Source organism: Hypanus sabinus, chromosome 4 (assembly GCF_030144855.1).
Source record: "Hypanus sabinus isolate sHypSab1 chromosome 4, sHypSab1.hap1, whole genome shotgun sequence".
Taxonomy (NCBI): Eukaryota; Metazoa; Chordata; class Chondrichthyes; order Myliobatiformes; family Dasyatidae; genus Hypanus; species Hypanus sabinus.
Window position 1 is genome coordinate 28,945,121 of NC_082709.1, and position 19,661 is coordinate 28,964,781.

Here is a 19,661-nt window from a genome sequence, read left to right on the forward strand (position 1 = left end):
ATTTAGCTACCTTATATAACTTTCTTTTTAGTCGTATACATTGCTTTATTTCTTTACTTAGCCACAGATAACTATTTTTTCTTTTACACCCTTTTTTCTTCAGTGGAATATATTTTTCTTGATAGTTGTAAAATAACTCCTTAAATATACACCACAGACCAGTGTCTGTTAATTCCCAGTTTAAGTTTGCCTTAGCTCTGTGACTGTTTCCTTAACTACCCTCATGTTACCGTAGATCTAAAGATTAAAGGTTAGCTCTATTTGTCACATGTACATCAAAACATCGAAATCAATACATCTTTTGCTTCAAATCCATTCAACAAAGATTGTGCTGAGGGCAGCCTGCAAAAATCACCATGCCTCTGGCACCAACATAGCATGTCCATAACTTCCCCTAACTGTATGTCTTTGGAATATGCGAGGAAGCCAGAAACCTTGGCAGTCACGGGGAGAATTACAAACTCTTTATCGACAGCAGTGGGAATTGAACCCCCACTGGTGATCGCTGGTGCTGTAAACCAACTGCACTAACCACTATGCTAACTAGCATTCTAAGAGTTTGCACAGTTCAATATTTCCACTGTTCAACTGTGTCCTCGACTGACAATGTTTTTTCTTTAATGCCTTTAACATTGGCCACCGAGTGCAGGGCTGGGATTTATCATTTGATATCACTGTGGCCTGAGATTGTGAAATTGACAACTGCCTAATCGTTTCAGGACTTGAATATTTCCATCTTTTCAGCTGCTTATCCCCAGTACCCTTAAAGTCAGCATGGTAGAGCGTCAGATAGTGTGAGTGAGCAATCACTAACACGAGGAATCAGAAGTGGTAAATTGACGGAGAGGCGCAGATTTCAATTTACCACATCCACAGTGAAAGATGTAGTGAAAGGCACCATTTATGTTAACATCCACCAAATCTGAGGCTGTGCAGGGGGCAGCTCACAAGTGTCACTGCACAATCTGGAACCCTCACATATGTTTCAAGAACTGGTTCAGAGAGAAGTTGACCAGAGTTTAGGACTAAAATGTATAATTATAATAATCCCCAAGTTCAACACCAGTCATACAAAGTAGGTCTCCTTTCAACAGATCAGTTAATTTCAGGAGCAAAGCTGAAAATGCAGCCTATTCCCATACATTCACTCAGTTACAGCACAAACTTGTATTCTATGCTGTGTTCTTTCTTTTTGTTATTGGGTAGGTCCATTAAGATTTTATAGCTTTGGGAAATAGTTTTATTGGATTCCATAGCACACAGTGCATGTCCTGTTTAAGGCTGATATCATTTTCAAGGAGTCTCTCTCAGAGCATGTAACACAGCTGATAGTAAGCAGCAGCCATTTCAGCAAATGTTCGATTAATTGCAATCAATACACAGTTATGGTTAACTTAGCCCAATCAAGAACCTGTGCATCCTCAGAGTTTATTTGGCTCCTTTGTCTTAACTGCTTGGCTTTGTGTCAATGGTTGTGTTCTGAAGAATTCTGCGGATTTAGTAAATATTCCTGATTTACTCTTGTGAAGCTTTCTGATATATTTGACCTTTACATGACATAATCCCACTGCCCCACATCAGGTACACTGCAGAAAACAGATGCAATTGACATTTGAAGGAATAGTTTTTCTAATTAAAATGAATTGTCTGCTGATAAAATTGAATTATTTTTGAGCTCCAAATTTTACTCAGTCTTGTGAATTCCTGTATTTGCTGATATTAAGGCTATAACTTTCTAAATGCTGAATATATTTATATTAATAAAATATGAGTAGATGTACTAAAATGAAATAATACAAGCAAGTGTTAATATGTCAACGTGTGATGATGCACCAGAAGAGAATAGAAGTAATATTAAAATTATACTTTTAGTTGCTATTTCACAGAAAAATCATATGCGTGTTAATTACTTTATGAATAAATTTGCTTTTATTTAATAAGCCAGAGCATCTCTCTACTCCTTGCCAACCCCTCTTTAGTCAGTAGAATCTTTACTATGGCTGGCCCTGCAGTACTGTTGTCTCCAAAGCAATTGGCAAGTTTACTTGGATAGGTGCATACCACTACAGCTAATGGACAATGCAGAATGTTCTGCTGCACTCTCCAAATAATCAATTGATGCTGAATCTCAGGCTTGCGTTTGCAGGAAAGTTAGAATTCATGGCTTGATGTGCGAAGAAAGCTTACCCATTTCTGTTCAGCGGTGCCTGTGATCCACCGACTGCCCCCTCCTCCAGCTCCACAAATGTTCCCCTGCACAGAACTGCGCTGACGCTTGCCTTTGGTTGATTGAGTGTGTGGTGGTTATATGTTTCTTTCTGCTTTTTAAGGGCAGCAGCAAAAAAAAAGGTAAAATCATGTTTTACAAAGCTTTTAAGAAGACCCCCGCTCCAAGCACAGTTTGCATGGCACAGGATTTGTGGTTTATATGCACTTGTAAAAGGGAATGGATGAGCCGGTATCAGAATAAATGAAAGTGAGCGATAAGACCCAAGGGTGATAGTGCACCTACACTATTCCGTCAAATAGCATAATCTAGAGAAACTTATCTGGTCGGACACCAATATGCATCATTTGCAAGGTTAAGCTTTAGTGTTAATTCCAATCCCCATTTCTGTTCCAACATGTCGGTCCATGGCCTCCTCTCCTGCCACAATGAGGCCACTCTCAGGATGGAGGAGCAACACCTCATATTCCATCTAGAAGCCTCCAACCTGATGGCATGATCATTGATTACTCCAACTTCCAGTGTTTATCTCCCTCTCAATTCCACTTTCTACTCTTCCTCACTCTGGCCTATTACATCTTTTCCTCACCTCCTTTCCTGACCTCCTCCTCCCCTTTCTCACATAGTCTACTCTCCTCTCCTATCAAATTCCTTCTTTCCCAGACCTTTGCCTTTTCCGCTCATCATCGACCAGCCTCTTACGGGGAGAAAATCCAAAAATCTGAGATGCAAAGTGACTTGGGAATCCTTGTGCAGAACACCTTAAAGGTTAACTTGCGGGTTGAGTTGGTGGTTTTGGAAGGCAAATGCAATGTTAGCATTCATTTCAAGAGATCTAGGATATAAGAGCAAGGATATGTTGCTGAGGCTTTACAAGGCACTGGTGAGGCCTCACCTTGAGCATTGTGAACAGTTTTAGGCCCCACATCTTAGAAAAGATGTGTTGGCATTGGAGAGGGTCCAGAGGAGGTTCACAAGGATGATTCCAGGAATGAAAGGGTGATCATATGAGGACAGTTTGATGGCTCTGGATCTGTATTCGTTGGAATTCATAAGGGTGATGGGGGGATCTCATTGAAACCTTTGAAATGTTGAAAGGTCTAGACAGAGTAGATGTGGAAAGGATGTTTCCCATGGTGGGAGTAGAGAACAAGAGGGCACAACCTCAGGATAGAGGGGCACCCTTTCAAAACAGCGATGTGGAGAAATTTCTTTAGCCAAAGGGTGGTAAATTTGTGAAATTTGTTGCCACATGCACCTATGGAGGCCAGGTTGTTGCATGTATTTAAGGCAGAGATCGATAGGTTCTAGATTGGACATGGCATCAATGGTAAAGGGGAGAAGTCCGGGAACTGGGCTTGAGGAGGAGAAAAAGGAAGGATCAGCCATGATTAAATGGCAGAGCAGACTCGATGGGCCAGTTGGCCTAATTTTGCTCCTATGTCTTATGGTCTTACTTAATTCCCCTCTCCCACCCACCTGGCTTCACCTTTCACCTTCTAGTTTGTCCTCCTTCCCGTCCCCTACTTTCTTATTCTGCTGTCTTCCCCCTTCCTTTCCAGTACTGATGACGGGTCTCGGCCCGAAACATTCACTTTTTATTCCTGTCATAGATGCTGCCTGATCTGCTGAGTTCCTCTAGTGATCTGCGTGTATTGCTCAGGCTTTAGTGATGCTCTTAAGACCATCAGACTACAATGGCCAAGATGTTTACCTTGGTAAATTGTTTGGAAGACTTGTCTGGCAAGATATATGTGCCTAATACAATATTAATCATTACAGAATAATACAGGCCCTTCAGCCCACAATGTTGTGCCTACCTTTTAACTATTCTAAGAACAGTCTACACTTCCCTTCTATATAATCCTCCATTTTTCTACCATCCATATGCCTATCATCCACTTGCAATGTGTGGCATTGCAAGTGCAGCTACCTACAAGCAGTAAAGTGAACCCTAAGGGATTAGTCAATCAGATGCTGATTTGCCAAGTGCTGTGAACGTTATCTCCTCTGATGGCACACCAAAGTGGAGTTGAACAATTGCTGGAGTTCTTTGCGAGGTGATATATCAAAAGCAGACGAACTGTGAACAGTTTTACCTTGGAATCCTTTTTGAGTTCCAAACATTTCCTTTTCATCTGTTGCCACAATCTACAAGCAATAATACACTTTGGCATTGTCACATGGATGCTACGCATACTCCAGTTTATTGGAAGCTGCTTCCAAATCAGCAAAAGCCTGGTCCCCGTGGAGAGATGTCCATGAACAGGGCCTTTCCGCTCCTCAACTTATTTGCTGTTATGTTATTTCTATCAGCTATTGCCCATGCAATGAGCTGTGCAAGGATAAGTTGTTTATATTGACTATGTTAATTGACAAAATGAGCTGACGTGGCCCATTCATTGGTACTTTGTGATTTAGGTAAGGAAGATATGCTTACGTGAGAGCTCCCTGATTCAAAGGACATGAACCCCAAGCAATGATTAGTCATTACTTTACAGGATAAGCAAACAGAGTTCTGGACTATTGATCGTGAGACGTGCACCCGGCAGCTCAAGAAGTAACATAGGCCTGGAACTTTAGAAGAAATAATTGCAATCATGAAGAAACTGTTTTGGAAAAACTCATCTGGCATCACTAGTGCCTGCTAAGGAGGGAAATCTGACATGCTGGACTGGTGTTGATATGACTCCAGGCTCACCAGTGCGTGTGGTTCTTAACTGCTCCCTCAGTTCAAGGGCATTAGGAATGAATAATAAACATTGGAATTTCTAGAGGCAGCCACATTCTGTAAATGATTAAATAAAATAAATGGCTCTATGCTAATCATTACTCCTGCTTGGCAGGTGAACTGAGACCTACCTTTGAGAAAAGGGAAAAGATTACTGATGCTGGAAACCTGGAATATAAAGCTGAGAGTGATGGAAATATTTTCTGGTCAGACGGCATCTGTGGGAAGAGAAATAGAGTTAATGTTTCAGGTCAAAAGTCTTCATCATAATTGGGAAAGAGGGAAAACAATTTAGTATAAAGCTGCAGAGAAAGTAATTGGTTTATTATTGTCACATATACTGAGGTGCAATGAAAAACTTGTCTTGCATTTCATCCACACGGGTCAATTCTTTAGAACTGTGGTACAAGGTGCAAGAATAACAGAATAGAGAATAAGGTGTTACATTTACAGAGAAAATGCAGTGCACACAGCCAGTAAGGTGCAAGGACAACTGATATGTCTTCCTTCAATGAAAGGGGCTTTCCTTCCTCCATCATCAATGCAGCCCTCACCCGCATCTCTTCCATTTTGCTCACATCTGCCCTCACCCCATGTCCTGCCACCACACTAGGGATAAGGCTCCTCTTGTCCTCACCTACCACCCCACAACCCTCTGCATCCAGCATATAATTCTCCGTAACTTCCACCAACTCCACCGGGATCCCACCACCAAGCACGTCTTGCCCTCCACCCCCTCTTTTTGCTTTTCACAGGGATCACTCCCTATGCGACTCCCTTGTCCACTTGTCCCTCCCCCACTGATCTCCCTCCTTGCAAACAGACTCAGTGCATCCCCTAGCCTCACTGCAATTTGTTGAGCAGGTTCGCTCCATCTGCCACATAAATCAGGATCTCCTGCCGGCCACCCATGTCAACTCTACTTCCATTCCCATCGCAACATATGAGTCCACTGCTAGGATGAGGCCACACTCAGGTTGGAGGAGCAATGCCTCATATTCCACTTGGGTAGCCTTCCACCTGATGGCATGCTCATCGATTTCTTGAACCTCCTTCACCATTCCCATTCCTGTTTCCTTTACACACCTTCTCTTCTTACCTGTCATCAACTCCCTCTTCCCTTTCTTCCATATTCTTCTGTCCTATCCGACCAGGTTCCCCCTTCTCTAGCCATTTATCTCTTTCACCAATCAACTTCCCAGCTCTTTATGTCATCCTCTCCCCCTCTCCCAGTTTCACCTATCACCTGCCATTTTGTACTTCATCCTCCCCTCCCCCACCTTCTTATTCTGACCTCCCTCTTTCTTTCGAGTCCTGATGAAGGGTCTTGGCAAGGAATGTCGACTGTATTATTTTCCATAGACGCTAGCTGGCCTGCTGAGTTCCTCCAGCATTTTGTATTAGTTGTCAGGGTCACAATGACATAGACTGTGAGGTCAAGAGTCCATCTTATCATACTAAGGAACTGTTCAATAGTCTTATAACAGCAGGGCAGGAATGGAAAGGGCAAAGGGTATATCTGAAATAGAGTGAGACCAGGGTTGTCATGGGAATTGGCTGAAATGAAGTCATTAAGTCAATAGGTTAATTAAATAGGAGAGAGAGAAAGAGAGAGAGGGAGAGTGAGGGAGAGAGAGAGTGAGAGGGAGGGAGGGAGAGATGGAGGAAGAGGGAGAGAGGGAAAGAGGGAGAGGGGAGGGAGAGAGGGAAGGTAGCGAGAGAGAGAAAGTTATAGAGATAGAGAGAGATAGAGAGAGGGAGGGAGAGAGGGGAGGGAAGGAAAGAGAGAGGAAGAGTGGGGGAGAGAGAGAAAGAGCTCAGAGGATGATAAAAGGTGTGAAATACAGAGATCAGGTTTCACTAGAGGAAAGCTGAACTAGTAATACAGATAGATGACCTACGATAGAAATGGCCAATTCCAACATAGATGTAGAAAGTGAGCGACCAAAAGTTCCAGAATCCGATACTGAATTTAGAATGCTAAATCTGTCTGGATAGAAGTGGAGATGCTCAACCTTAAGATTATGCTGTGTTTTGTCATAACAGTGTAGCTGGTCAGTGGCACACAGATCAGAATGGAAGTGGAATGATGTGGCAACAACAGGAGCCCTGAGCAGGGGAGAATGGAACGGAGTCTTGACCGGAGGCAGAGTGGGAAAAGGAAGGCTACTTGGGTAGTTGTGGGTAAGTTATTTAAATTTATTTGAGGTTGAACTGTGGATAATACCTACAAAGAGCCTGAGGTTTCCTTCGTTTTGGAGGTTAATGCAGCCTTGGCATCTATACCTTAAGATCTGCAGCGCAGAAATGTATTAAAAATGAGCATCAGTCAAACTGATTTGTCAACTGAATCCGACATTGAATATTTCTAATGGAGTGACTTTCTCCCCATCCAGAGACACCACAGAAGCAGGAAACTGGAGATGTAAGTGCTCGGTAGGCCAGGCAGCATAAGCAGCATCCATTAACCCGGATGTGCAAGCTTATATTCAACACATGTCCACACTGCGCTTGTCATCCAGTGCTCTGCGCTTCTGATGGTATTTATGCTCAAAGCATAAACTCAATATCTGTGTGTTCCAAAAAACTTCTCACCTGTGCTATTGAAAGTAGTTCTTAGTCTTACTGCACTAAAAAAGAAACTGTTACGTACTTTATGTTCTTTAATCACAATCAATGTCCCTTCAGAATCTGGCAAGAGGCACTTTTCTTCCTCATCAGTCTGCCTGCTGTGGTTGCTTTACTGGGACAGGAAGGATTTTATTGAGATGGAGTCTCTTGGCGGTCAGAGTTGGCGCATTTCCATTGTTAATACTGTATCATGCTTTGATTTTTCTGATTTCACATTTCACATTTCTGATTTTTAGGTTATGTATATAAACCAGACTGTCTTTGATATCTTATCTTCAAACTTACTATGTAGCTACAATCAATGCATGTTTATAACGAGTACGTTGTTGATATGATATAAAACTCACAAAATTTTAATATAAAAATGATCCCTTTGACTAAAATCCATGCAGCTATTGTGTGCAGTGGAGGAAATTTCTGTAAAATGACCTTTTTCACATCAAAATATACCATATTACGTAAGTATGACTTCCTTGTATGCTTGGCTCTGTACCTAATTTACAACAACATCCTTTCAGTGTTGGATTGTAGTTTTTTTCTAGACCTGTTTTTTTAAGTCAGTGCCACGTTTAGCCATGCAAAGTAATCCTCAGAGTACTGAATTTCCATGTCTTCACAGACAATAACTAAGAAAGCAGAGACCTTATATAAGAACTTCAAATTAATTTTGTTCTTAGGAAAACATACTCAGTGCATTAGCAATTCAATTAAGCTTATTTTTAATCAACTTTGGAATTGATTTTTATAAAAATGGGAAATAAAAAGGTAATTTGAAGTTAAATCTTTGCTTGATAGAGCAAATATTGTATCAGCTTTTACTTCGTCAGTTAAACATTTTAATTTCTATTAATCTTACCCTACCCTATAAATATAATAGCTTTGAATGCTACCTAATTATGCACTTCTATCAAAATGAACATGTAAACCAGTTGATACCTTTACTCTCTATCATTAATTGCTTCAAATGACCCATAACATTTTAGTGCAATGGTATGTTTATCAATAAAGTTTATCTATGTTGTATTCAGTAACCGCATTAGTGGCACAGATTAAAGCGCACTTTGAAGCAATATCATAAATTCCGCATGTCAAAATCCTTGTAAATGACAACTCATCAGCAAGTAATTGATCGTAATAGCCAAAAACATCTCAGTCATAACACTTCAACTTTCATACTGTAGAGCAAGGTATGTTGCACTCTCAGCTTTTAACAAAGGTGTTAAAATGCAGTGGTACTACTTTTACAACACTGACTAGCAGGTTAGTGATTGTGTGGGATTCCAAGAGTCATAATGCTCACACCTAATTTCAATGCTTACATCCAATTTCAGCAATGTTCTTGCTTGGTGTTTTAATCGCCATTCACAATGATACTGGGACTGGGGATTGGACATCCATGGGGAGCCAGATTGCTTGGCCAATGGAGATGGTGAGATTGAGAGAAAACTAAATATTCACTTAGAATCTAGTGCTCATCAATGCTGGCTGGGTTCAACTGGGAGCCGAAACAATCAGCGACATCATCAATCAAAGCACGATTGCCTTGGCAATTGGAATTCACATTGACTGTTCAGGGAAGGCCATGCACACACCCATGTGAGGATGCAACACCTCAAGACTCACATAGTTTGAGTAGTGTATTGTACTTTGACTGGGATTTCTCCTGGTGCGTTGAATGTTGCATTTGGAGTGGGCAGGCGGAGCAGTGGTGAGCCTGTCCCCCAAAAGTCAGACTCCGCTCAGCTGTGTGGATACAGTGTATCTTGCATACTGTTGACAAGCAGAAGGGACTTTACGTGCTTAGAGAACGGTTGAAAACCTACCTTGAGCATACGTGTGATGTCACAAGTGCCTCTGCTGATAGTCTGCCCATGGGAAGCAAGTTTGCTTGCACCGAGTGTCTACTGCAATAAATCTACAATGACTTTCTTCCTGTTCAGCATTCAAACTTCAAAGCGTTCAAAGTAAATTTATAATCTAAGTACCTATATGTCACCATGCACAACCCTAAGATTCATTTCTTTGCAAGTAAATATGTAACACAATCAAATCAATGAAAGATCACACCCAGAAGGATGGACATACAGCCAGTATGCAAAAGACAGCAAACTGTACAGATATGAGAAGAAAGAAAGAAGAAAAAACTATTAATGATGATAATAAATAAATAAACAATAAATATTGAAAACATCAGACAAAGAATCTTTGAAAATGAGTCCATGGTTTGTGGGAACCGTTCAGTGATGAGTGATGTTGAGTGAAGTTATGCCCTCTGGTTCAAGAGACTCAGAGCTGAGGGGTAATAACTGTTGCTGAAACACCAAGGAACATTGGGCTATGGAACTAGTCTGGCCAACTGTGCACTAGGATAAGAAGGAGGAGTCTTTTTGATTTTGCTGGCTACGTGAACCTGTGATCAGTGCATCCGACAGGCCAGAAGGAAGTGTAACTTCACTCACTGAACCTGAGATTGCAATTCCGAAAACCCCTCCTGCACAGTGCTTCTGAGGACAGGATATGTTGCTCCATTCCTCAACCCTTTCCGTTGCAGTTCCCTGCCTGAACTGGAGCGACTTGTTTTCATGGCAGCTTTTTGTTGGCTGCTTAGTGAACTGTACGCTCTTGCCCGACCCGTTTGCAATGCTGAAATGATGTGCTATGTTCGTACGACATTTCGCAAACTCTGGTAAATTAAAATCTTGTACAACTTTTTTGGGTCACTTTTGTTGTGTCGCGAAGGAGAATGCAAGGAACCTTCCAAGTAACTTTCATGTTGCAAGCCTCAGGGTATTGCAGCATTTTCCACAGGCTGGCCAGCAGAAGATCAAATGGTCACGTTAGCGAACCAATTGGTCTGAAGTCAATAGATCAGCTGTGTGTGACTCTGACAATTTCCTTATGATGGAAGGGGATTTTCAACGGATCAAGCAGTCATTGTGTGGTCCTGGGAGTTCTCATACTAGGACTAATGCCTGGGATATTGAACTGTGTATGTTTCCCTTCTGTAAAGGCTACAGACTCTATAACAGGAGGTGCCATAGCCCGAGGCACTAATAGCAAAGATATTTCTGCATTTCCAGTGGGCTAAAGATAAATCATTTTATCGAGTCCTGAAGCACTCCTGACTGTGCTACATTCCAAATCAAATCCTACGTGACAAAGTTGCACAACACATTTGAATGTAACAATAAACACAGAGTAATATAGATACAGAAGAAAAGGAAGCTGTGTTCATAGCTACTGCCCAACTTGCTGAGTTCCTCCAGCATTTTGTGTGTGTTACTCTGGATTTCCAGCATCTGCAGGATCTCTTGTGTTTAGGAAAGGAAGCAATTGTAACTTTATGAATATGTTAGCACTACATTTGCTGGTAAATTATGAGCATAGACTGTGCTAAAAACACATAGAGTAGCGTTGATCTGGTATTTTGTTAAAAGTTGGCATTAATAAGCGTTTAGTAATGAGATTCCTCATTATGTTGTTATGGACCGATTGTGGATGCTGCCCTCTAGTGTCAAACCCGCAGCACTGCAAGAAGACGCATACTACATCTGTTGTACTGATCAGCCAACACCGTGCTGATGAAGGAGAATTCTCTTTGTCTGCTTCTTTAAAACTGTTATTAGACTATTTATTTTAGTTGAGTCAATGTCTCTGTCAAACTCATAGTGAAACCCTGTGTCACAAAGTTCACTAACATTAGAAACAATAATTTCTAATGTAAGGTTTTCCCATGTTAACACTGGTAATTCTACATTGCCAAGTCACATAGAAGAGTTATTAGAACAATTTGGAGTGCAGAGTATGAGTGTGTAAAACTAACACTGGGCAGTGCTGCTGTAGTGTTTTTACACTCACAATATAAAGGGAGAAAAAGACTAGATTAACAAAGCATAAACTGTACAAGATATCAAATAATAAACAAGCAATTAAGAGAGTTAGTCCTGTAATCTATAGTGAAAAGAACTATATTGTTTATTTCTACATCTTTAGAGAGACACTTCAACACTGTACCTGTACTTGGTGTGTGACGCACAGAGAAAGTAGATGTGGGAACCTCACCGGAGAAAAGAATTCCGATGTGTAGTTCACTGTGGGTATGGGGTTGGGGAGGGGACAGCAGTTTACAGGGAGATTAATCCATGATATTGCCTGGACCACCTATCTACCTCATGCTCTGAAAACCCCCTTGGGTCAGTGGATTATAAATAGATTCATTGGGAGCACAGCTGATCATCAATACCATCCAAGGCTGAAAGGAAATCTGGAAATGGAGAGAAAAACCAGAGGCTGTGCAAAGCAGGATTTGGTTCACTATCATCATAGTCAATGAAGAATTCCCTTTCCCATCTTCCTTACTTTCAAAGTATTCTCTTTTTACCTTACATTAAAACACTGTGCGCTTCATCACACAGTAATCAAATTGGCCGAGGGGGGCCGAAGGTGGCGTATCCAGCACCCGTGGGCTGAGCGGTCAGAAATTCTTGTGAGCCCCTGCTGGTTGAGGTTCAAGGGGGTTTTGAGTTGTTTATTACCTAGTGTCCCACTCCGGCAATTCAGCATTGAATCAGAATCAAAATCAATCAGGTTTATTATCACTGACATATGTTGTGAAATTTGTTGTTTTGTGACAGCAATACAGAGCAAGATATAAATTAACTACAATAAAGATCAATGAACAGTGCAGAAGAGGGGTTCTCTAGCAAGGCAAAGTTCATGGGTTTGTGGAAAGCTCAGAAATATGATGTCAGATTGGAGGAAGCTGTTCCTAAGTTCTTCAACATCTCCTCCCTGATGGTAACTATGTTTTGTAACTCCAAAACATTAAACTAATTCAAAGAAAAACAAGAGAGCCGAGAGATACGAGGCTAACAGACTGACAGACAGACATACTTTATTGATCCTGAGGGAAACTGGTTTTCGTTACAGCCGCACCAACCAAGAATAGTGTAGAAATATAGCAAAATGAAACCATAAATAATTAAATAATAATAAGTAAGTTATGCCAAGTGAAAAATAATCCAGGACCAGCCTATTGGCTCAGGGTGTCTGACACTCCGAGGGAGGAGTTGTAAAGTTTGATGGCCACAGGCAGGAATGACTTCCTATGACGCTCAGTGTTACATCTCGGTGGAATGAGTCTCTGGCTGAATGAACTCCTGTGCCTAACCAGTACATTATGGAGTGGATGGGAGTCATTGTCCAAGATGGCATGCAACTTGGACAGCATCCTCTTTACACACACCACCATCAGAGAGTCCAGTTCCACCCCCACAACATCACTGGCCTTACGAATGAGTTTGTTAATTCTGTTGGTGTCTGCTACCCTCAGCCTGTTGCCCCAGCACACAACAGCAAACATGATAGCACTGGCCACCACAGCCTCGTAGAACGTCACTCTTTTACTTGAAATGAGGTGCTTAGATATCACGTGTGGTGTCATGACGTGTGCAATTCACGTGTTTTTACATATAACCATAATGAATTATTTAAACGACAAAGGATGCTTAGTCAAACAATATATTTACACAATTGCTCAAATATTACTGAATTATTGAATTCACATGCTAATAATGAGAAGGGAGCATGTCCCAGGTGGTAAGGGTCCTTCTTGAGGCATAATAAGTGGAGGTAGGTGTTGTGGTCATTGATGTAATGCCTCAGCATGGTCTGGTCTTTCCCATGCACCTTATTCTGCAATTTTTCTCTCTCTTCTCCCTCACAATAATGAAGTGTCATCCTTCGAAGTGGAGTGAGTATAAGAGTGGTGGTAGAGGATGAGATTCAGCAATCACTTTGGTACAAGTACTCTATACCGCATTTGCCACAATCCCAGATGAGGAGGTGCTTGAGACTTGCTGTTATTAGCATTGAAATGTTCCAGAATATTTTTTGAAATGTCCCTCCAATCAAAATTGGCTATGGAAAATTGGAATGTACTGCTTCTACTAGCTATAGAGAAGTCACTTTTAAGCACTCAGGGAACAGAAGTAGACACTGATTAAAAATAGAGGAAGAGTTTGATGCTTTGAGAAAGATTTGATGGCACTTAGTTACATGGGCACTTCTGGAGGGGATATTTACAAAGTAACATAATGGGCACGTTGGAAATAGGGTTTCTGGGTCCACAGTTGTGGCCTCCAGCTGCGCAACTGGTTGCAGCGCTAAGCTAACTTGATGACTGTGGACTCATGTTTGAGGACTCTACAGTTCATGATATTTGTTTACTTTCTTCTTTGTTTGCATGGTTTGTTCTTTTCTCACACATTGGGTACTTGGCGGTTTTTGTTGTGTGGGGTTTTTTAGTAGGTTCTATTGTGCTTGTTTTGTGGCTGCTCGCAAGAAGGCAAATCCCAAGATTGTATGTGGTATACATATTTTGAACTTTCAACTTTCAACTTTGAACTCTACTAGGATCAGGGTATGTTGCTAGAGATTTGATAGTTATGGGGATCAATGGACATGAAAGAGACGTTGTGGAATTGAGCAACTGCATTATGTGGAGCATCCATCTAGCATTCTCGACCTAATCTGTCTCTTTGTTAGCTATGCTGCTGTATGGGTTTCCAGCAATGACCTTCAGACCACCTGCTGTTAACTAAGTTCCAGGCAGAGTCCACACATCCTTAGCATGACATTTCCCCAGAAGGGTTTTGTGCATAGAAGGGATGTTTTACCTTGTGGCACAGAGAAAGAATGTATTATCCTACCGCCGCTAAGAATTGCACATGCTGCTTGATGGGGGTTACTGCGTCAGTTTTGTTTTAGACCTGAAGCCTGACTCCCTGTGGTTTTTTGAAATACTGCCTGAATCAACTAAAGGAAAGGTAGAGCCAAGCCACCTGTGAGCAGCGCTGGCCTCAGTCTTCCAAAAGTAGAGGTTTGTGAACCAAAAGAGGTGAGATCAGGGCATAAAGAGCTGGACTCATGAACTGCTGTGAAATTACTCTTTCCTGCCCTCTGCAGTCTGCTGACCTGGGATTTGTCCCTAGGGTCATTAAAGTCTCTAAGTAAACAGCTAGAAACATAGAGTCATATAGAAGTTGTAAGATATAAATTGAATATTCAACAGACCAGGTCAGTGTTTACTCTCAGTGTGGGCAATTAATTTCAATCTCATTTACTCATTTTGCTTCTGCATCCATCTCATTCCTTTTATTAGGAACATAATTTCTCAAGTCACATTATTCCTATGGTTTCAGAGCAGATCAGAGACTAGGCATTCTTGGCAAGTGATTTACCTCCTACCTCCAAAGCCTTTCCACTATCTACAAAGTATGTCAAATAGGTCATGGAAAAACCTTCACCTGAGTGGATAAATCCTCCACCAATAATACTTAAGAAGCTTTCCTTCATGCAGGGCAACGCGTCTGATTGATTGGTACTGAATTCGTCCCTGTAAACAGTCAGTACTTGCACCATGAGCACCAGGCCTACCACCTTCAAGATGCAGAGCAGTTCCTCATTCTTCTGCAGCACCATAAGGTCCTACACCTGGAAGGAGATAGGCAGCAGGTGCATCAGAACATGATCACTTTTCACTTCTGTGTCACCCTGACTTGGAAATTTATTGCTGATCCTTCTTCAATGTTGAATCAGATCCCAGCAGCACTGTGCAAACAGCTTCACCCCTTTGCAAGAGAGGTTCTAGGAGGCAGTTCACTGCCATTGGGAAAGGTAATAGATGTTGACATTGCCATTTATGCACAGCTAGGGGAGAGCTTTCCAGCTTGAACTTCAGATGCAGATTTCAGTTCAAGCATCGACATGGATAGTAGTTCATATAACTTTCTGTCTGAAGAGGTTTTGAGGACCTCCATACTAAACCTCACTTTTGATTTTGTATCTAAAACCTCCTCCACCCCTCCCCTGTTCTTAATCTCTCAGTTACTTGAAGTTGGCTGCTTTGATTGAAGTTGCTAGATATTTTACACAGAATCGATTGAAGGAGTAAGCCACGTTCACTTTGGCTGGCAGCCATTGTATCTGGCGCTGCTCTCTCTTTGGAGACTTGATATTGTTGGTAATGGTGCCCTCGCTGAGATTACGGTGCCCCGTGATCCAGTGATCAGTACTCAGTGACCCAATGAGCAGCGCCCCGTGATCCACTGATCAGTACTTAGTGACTTAGTAATCTGTATAGAGTGGCCCATTGCACAGTAGGAGGTCATTGCCTGTTACTCTGCTGGCGTTTGGGGCAGCAATGACAATCCTCATCTTGGGCAGTATTCAGGGCTTCCTCTTGGTTTTCACTGCTGTCCGTCATGCAAGTCCTGGGCAGAGACTCCGTCGCACTCAGATGTAGAAGGATTCTTCTTTGCTGTTTCCATAGCAATTTTGTTTTACCAGTCGGGGTTATTAACTCTCAGCTGAGCCCCCAGAGCTGGAGTTGTCATGGTTTAGAGGCTCCTGTGCCTCCATGACTCAGAGAGCTACATTGGTTGGAATCGGCATTATGCCTTAGCTCTTGGTAGAGTCACCATGCCAAACGGTTCAAAGAGTGGAGGATAGACTAGGATTGGTTCATCAGTGGGTTATAAGGTTGTGTTTTATTCCCTCTAAGAATTTGAAATGCCAAAGCCTATTGAGCTCTCTTGGTTTTAAAGTTATTTTTATGCTTTCCTTATTGACAAGAGTGTTCTACGTTACAGTTGCTGGTGAAATATGGATGTTGAAATTTTCCCTAGCTTGTGCTGTTTGATAGTAGTTGTTTGAATCATTCTGTTAATAGACATTCTTGGGTCATTTTTGGGATTTTTTTCTTTGAAGATCAATGAAAAGTAACCCTTTGGGACACAGCTGTGAACTTGTGAATGAAATCAGAATCAGATGAATTTATAAACCAGACATTTTTGTTCATGTTTTCTTATACTTCAAGTTTTGTATCTCATTTGTACAACCTTACTCCTTCTTGAAAGGAACAGGGTGCTGATGAGTTTGTGCCACATTCTGGAGCAATGTCTCACATCTGATCCTGGACAATGAATGATGCTAAACAGCAGCAACCATTGCAGCTCCTCCAGCCTGAATCAGATCAGGACATGCCTGCAGTGGTGCAGAACCCAAGGCTAACTTTGCTCCCTCTTAGTTTATTTTAGTATGGATGGACAAGGCATAGCCAGGGCATCCTGGCTGACTTCAGATGTGTTCTGACCTCCATCTCCAAGACATCCCACCTCACCTTCATAACATGAGGCAACTTCTTTAGTTCATCATTTGAAAGCTGAAGATAAACATCTGGAATCACACCCCTGAAGAATTTTGACTCAGCACAGATCAAATATCAAAGTTGGGAATCTATTATTTAATGAGCTGCTATCGGCTCCTAAGGAAACAAGTTAGAATTAAGTTACCTTCAGAAAGTATTTTTAACATCTCTCTCTTTTTTCTAGCTGTGCACCATAAAACATAAACCAAGCCTTCATATGGAAAAGACATAAATACTGCCACTTATTTAAGCCGTTCTGAAATCAGGTTCCAGAGAAAATTATTTTAAATTAGCAAAAGGAAAGCTGACATCAGGAAGTTCTTCACACAGCGGCCAGCTCAGGGAATGAATGTCTAATAGCGGAAACAAAGATCCTGGAATCATTTATGGATGCCGTGACGGGGGTGCCTGTAAGCCGCTTTTGAATGGATGAGCTAAGATGGATCAAATGACCTTCTTCATTGTACTTTCCTTTTGATCTGACAGAATGCCTGTTGCAGTATCAACATGGCACTCTCAAACCCATGTTCCTTATTACAGGAAAGGTACTGCAACCCTAAAAATTAGAAGCCTATATATTTAACACTCCAATATTAGTCATTAGCCCAGGCTGCCAAACTGCTATAAATTACTGTTGCTGATTTGTGAAACGATGTTAAGGAAAGACTACAATTTACAAAGAAGAATGGCAAGCAAGGGTATGCATTAAAATTGTACTGAAAGCTCAGACAGTATTCAAAACAGAATAGCTCACATTGTCTCTGTAAGCTTTCCAACTGGTTGTAAATGTAAGCTGATGTGCAGGAAAAGATTTGCAAAATGCTCCCCTTTTATTGTAGTAACAAATTGAGCAACTCTAATAAAACAGAATCGTTGCCCTACTATTTTCATTTATCTCCAATTTTCATGAAGGGAGCATAAAATTTTCATTGTAAGTTAGTTCTGTTATTACACTGGAATAAAAATTTCCTGATACCCTAAAAAGTAAGCTTGTAATGAAAGGGTTACTTGTGACGGAAGGAGATAAATCACCACTGGTAATGTTGTCCTTTTGAAAAACCACATATTAGACTAAATGAGATCTAATGTATATATCAGCAAACAGTTATAGATACATTTTGCTTTGAAAGTCTCATCTGTCTTTCTCGTTAAACAGCATTTGACACTCAAGAATGATGGGTGTAAGCAAGCAGTGTATGCCAAAGCAATAAGACTTGATGGACGCCTCGGCCGCAAAGAATGTGACATATTTTACAACATTATAGGGCCCGTTTGCAGCAATGTGGCTGAAGCAGGGACAATCATAGGACTGGGTGTTGAATGGAAGAATCACCTAAAGTGCTCGCTTGTGTCGTGGATGGGGGAAGGGGCATTTACACTATCCAGAGGCCAGTGGATGGGGGAAGGGGCATTAACACTATCCAGAGTCCAGTGGATGGGGGAAGGGGCATTAACACTATCCAGAGTCCAGTGGATGGGGGAAGGGGCATTAACACTATCCAGAGGCCAGTGGATGGGGGAAGGGGCAGTAACACTATCCAGAGTCCAGTGGATGAGGCCATTCACTTTCCACCTTCTCGGTTGCATTTCGATAGTCAAGTTGAGCTGCAACACACCCTGTTTGATGGAAGATAAAGAGTAATCCAAGGCCTTTCAAGCACAAGTTAAACTGTAATTAAAAAAATAAAGAAAATGCTGAAAGCTTCAACAGGCCAGAGAGCAGCAGTGGAGGGGATCCGCGTAATCCTTTGAGGCTGCTGACTTTCATCAGGATCTAGCTTCCTCTTTGCAGTTTCTTGTTTCATTTCAGAAGCCTAACATCTGTGTTCTCTGCTTCTTGATATATTAGAATGCCTTTTGGTTAATGAACTAAAGCCAGGAAATGTAGAAACTTTAATTTTAATGGGTGATGATAGTACCTCAATAACTTGAAAAGGCATGCAATTAAAAAGGCCTGGCTGAAATACACAAAAGACAATCAAAATATCTAATTTCCAAATAAGGATAGCATCTTATTTTGTCCATAACCAATTATCTTCTTAAACCCTTGCTCATTTCCATTTGCACATGCACAATTAAGTGGAATTAATTATAACAAAAACTGATATTTGCTCAGCACCATTTCCATTAAATAGAGAAGAATAGATTCTCTCCTATAATTTGTCACTATATATCTGGCCTCACCTTTCCATCAGTGCAGCCATCTACTCTCCCTGGACAACTCTAAGTTGCTAACTGCACAAGTTCCACTCTTGCCCTGGTTGCCCTTCTCTATCACCAGCCACCCTCCTTATAAAAGCACCCCATAACCCCTAAACCCCTATTCATTGTACCATCTGCAAAATCTCATCCTGAATTTCCTGAAACTCCTTGTTGGACTTGTTCTACACAGATTCACATCCTGCTACAGTATGAAAAATTTCTTTTGTGGAAAGTCACTAATGATATCCTTGATATTGGTGACAAAGCTAGTCACTCCCTGTTCATCAGCTGTTTGCAGCCTTAAAAGCTGATTGCACACTCCAAACTTCTTGTTACACAGTCCACTGTTACCCATCTGGTGGGGAGCACATTTGCCTGATCCATTCCTTCCTTTCCAGGAACAGCCCCAGAGAATTATCTCCAGTGGCTTCCTACTGCACCATTCTGTTGTGCTTACCTTGAATGCCGCTCTTTCCTACTATCATCTGATAGCACAAGATCTGCCCGAAATGCTCTGACACCACTTCCGACATAGAGCACTGGATAAGCAGAAAATCTCATCAGCTATCTACGGGGAACCTTGTTGTGGTGTGGGGGCTTATGTGCCTCAATGGCCCAGAGAACTATGCTGGCTGGGGTCAGGGCTTTATGCTTTGGCTCTA

The 19,661-nt window shown here is 41.6% G+C and overlaps 1 long non-coding RNA gene across 1 annotated transcript in view; it reads left to right on the top strand.

The window, feature by feature from the left end:
• The first annotated feature begins 5,101 nt into the window (after positions 1–5,101).
• Positions 5,102–19,661, top strand: part of LOC132392619 (uncharacterized) — a 71,892-nt gene continuing 57,332 nt past the window's right edge. Inside the window, exons 1-2 of the long non-coding RNA XR_009511597.1 lie at positions 5,102–5,208; positions 7,005–7,142. This is a non-coding gene — a long non-coding RNA (uncharacterized LOC132392619). The remainder of the gene's footprint in view (positions 5,209–7,004; positions 7,143–19,661) is intronic.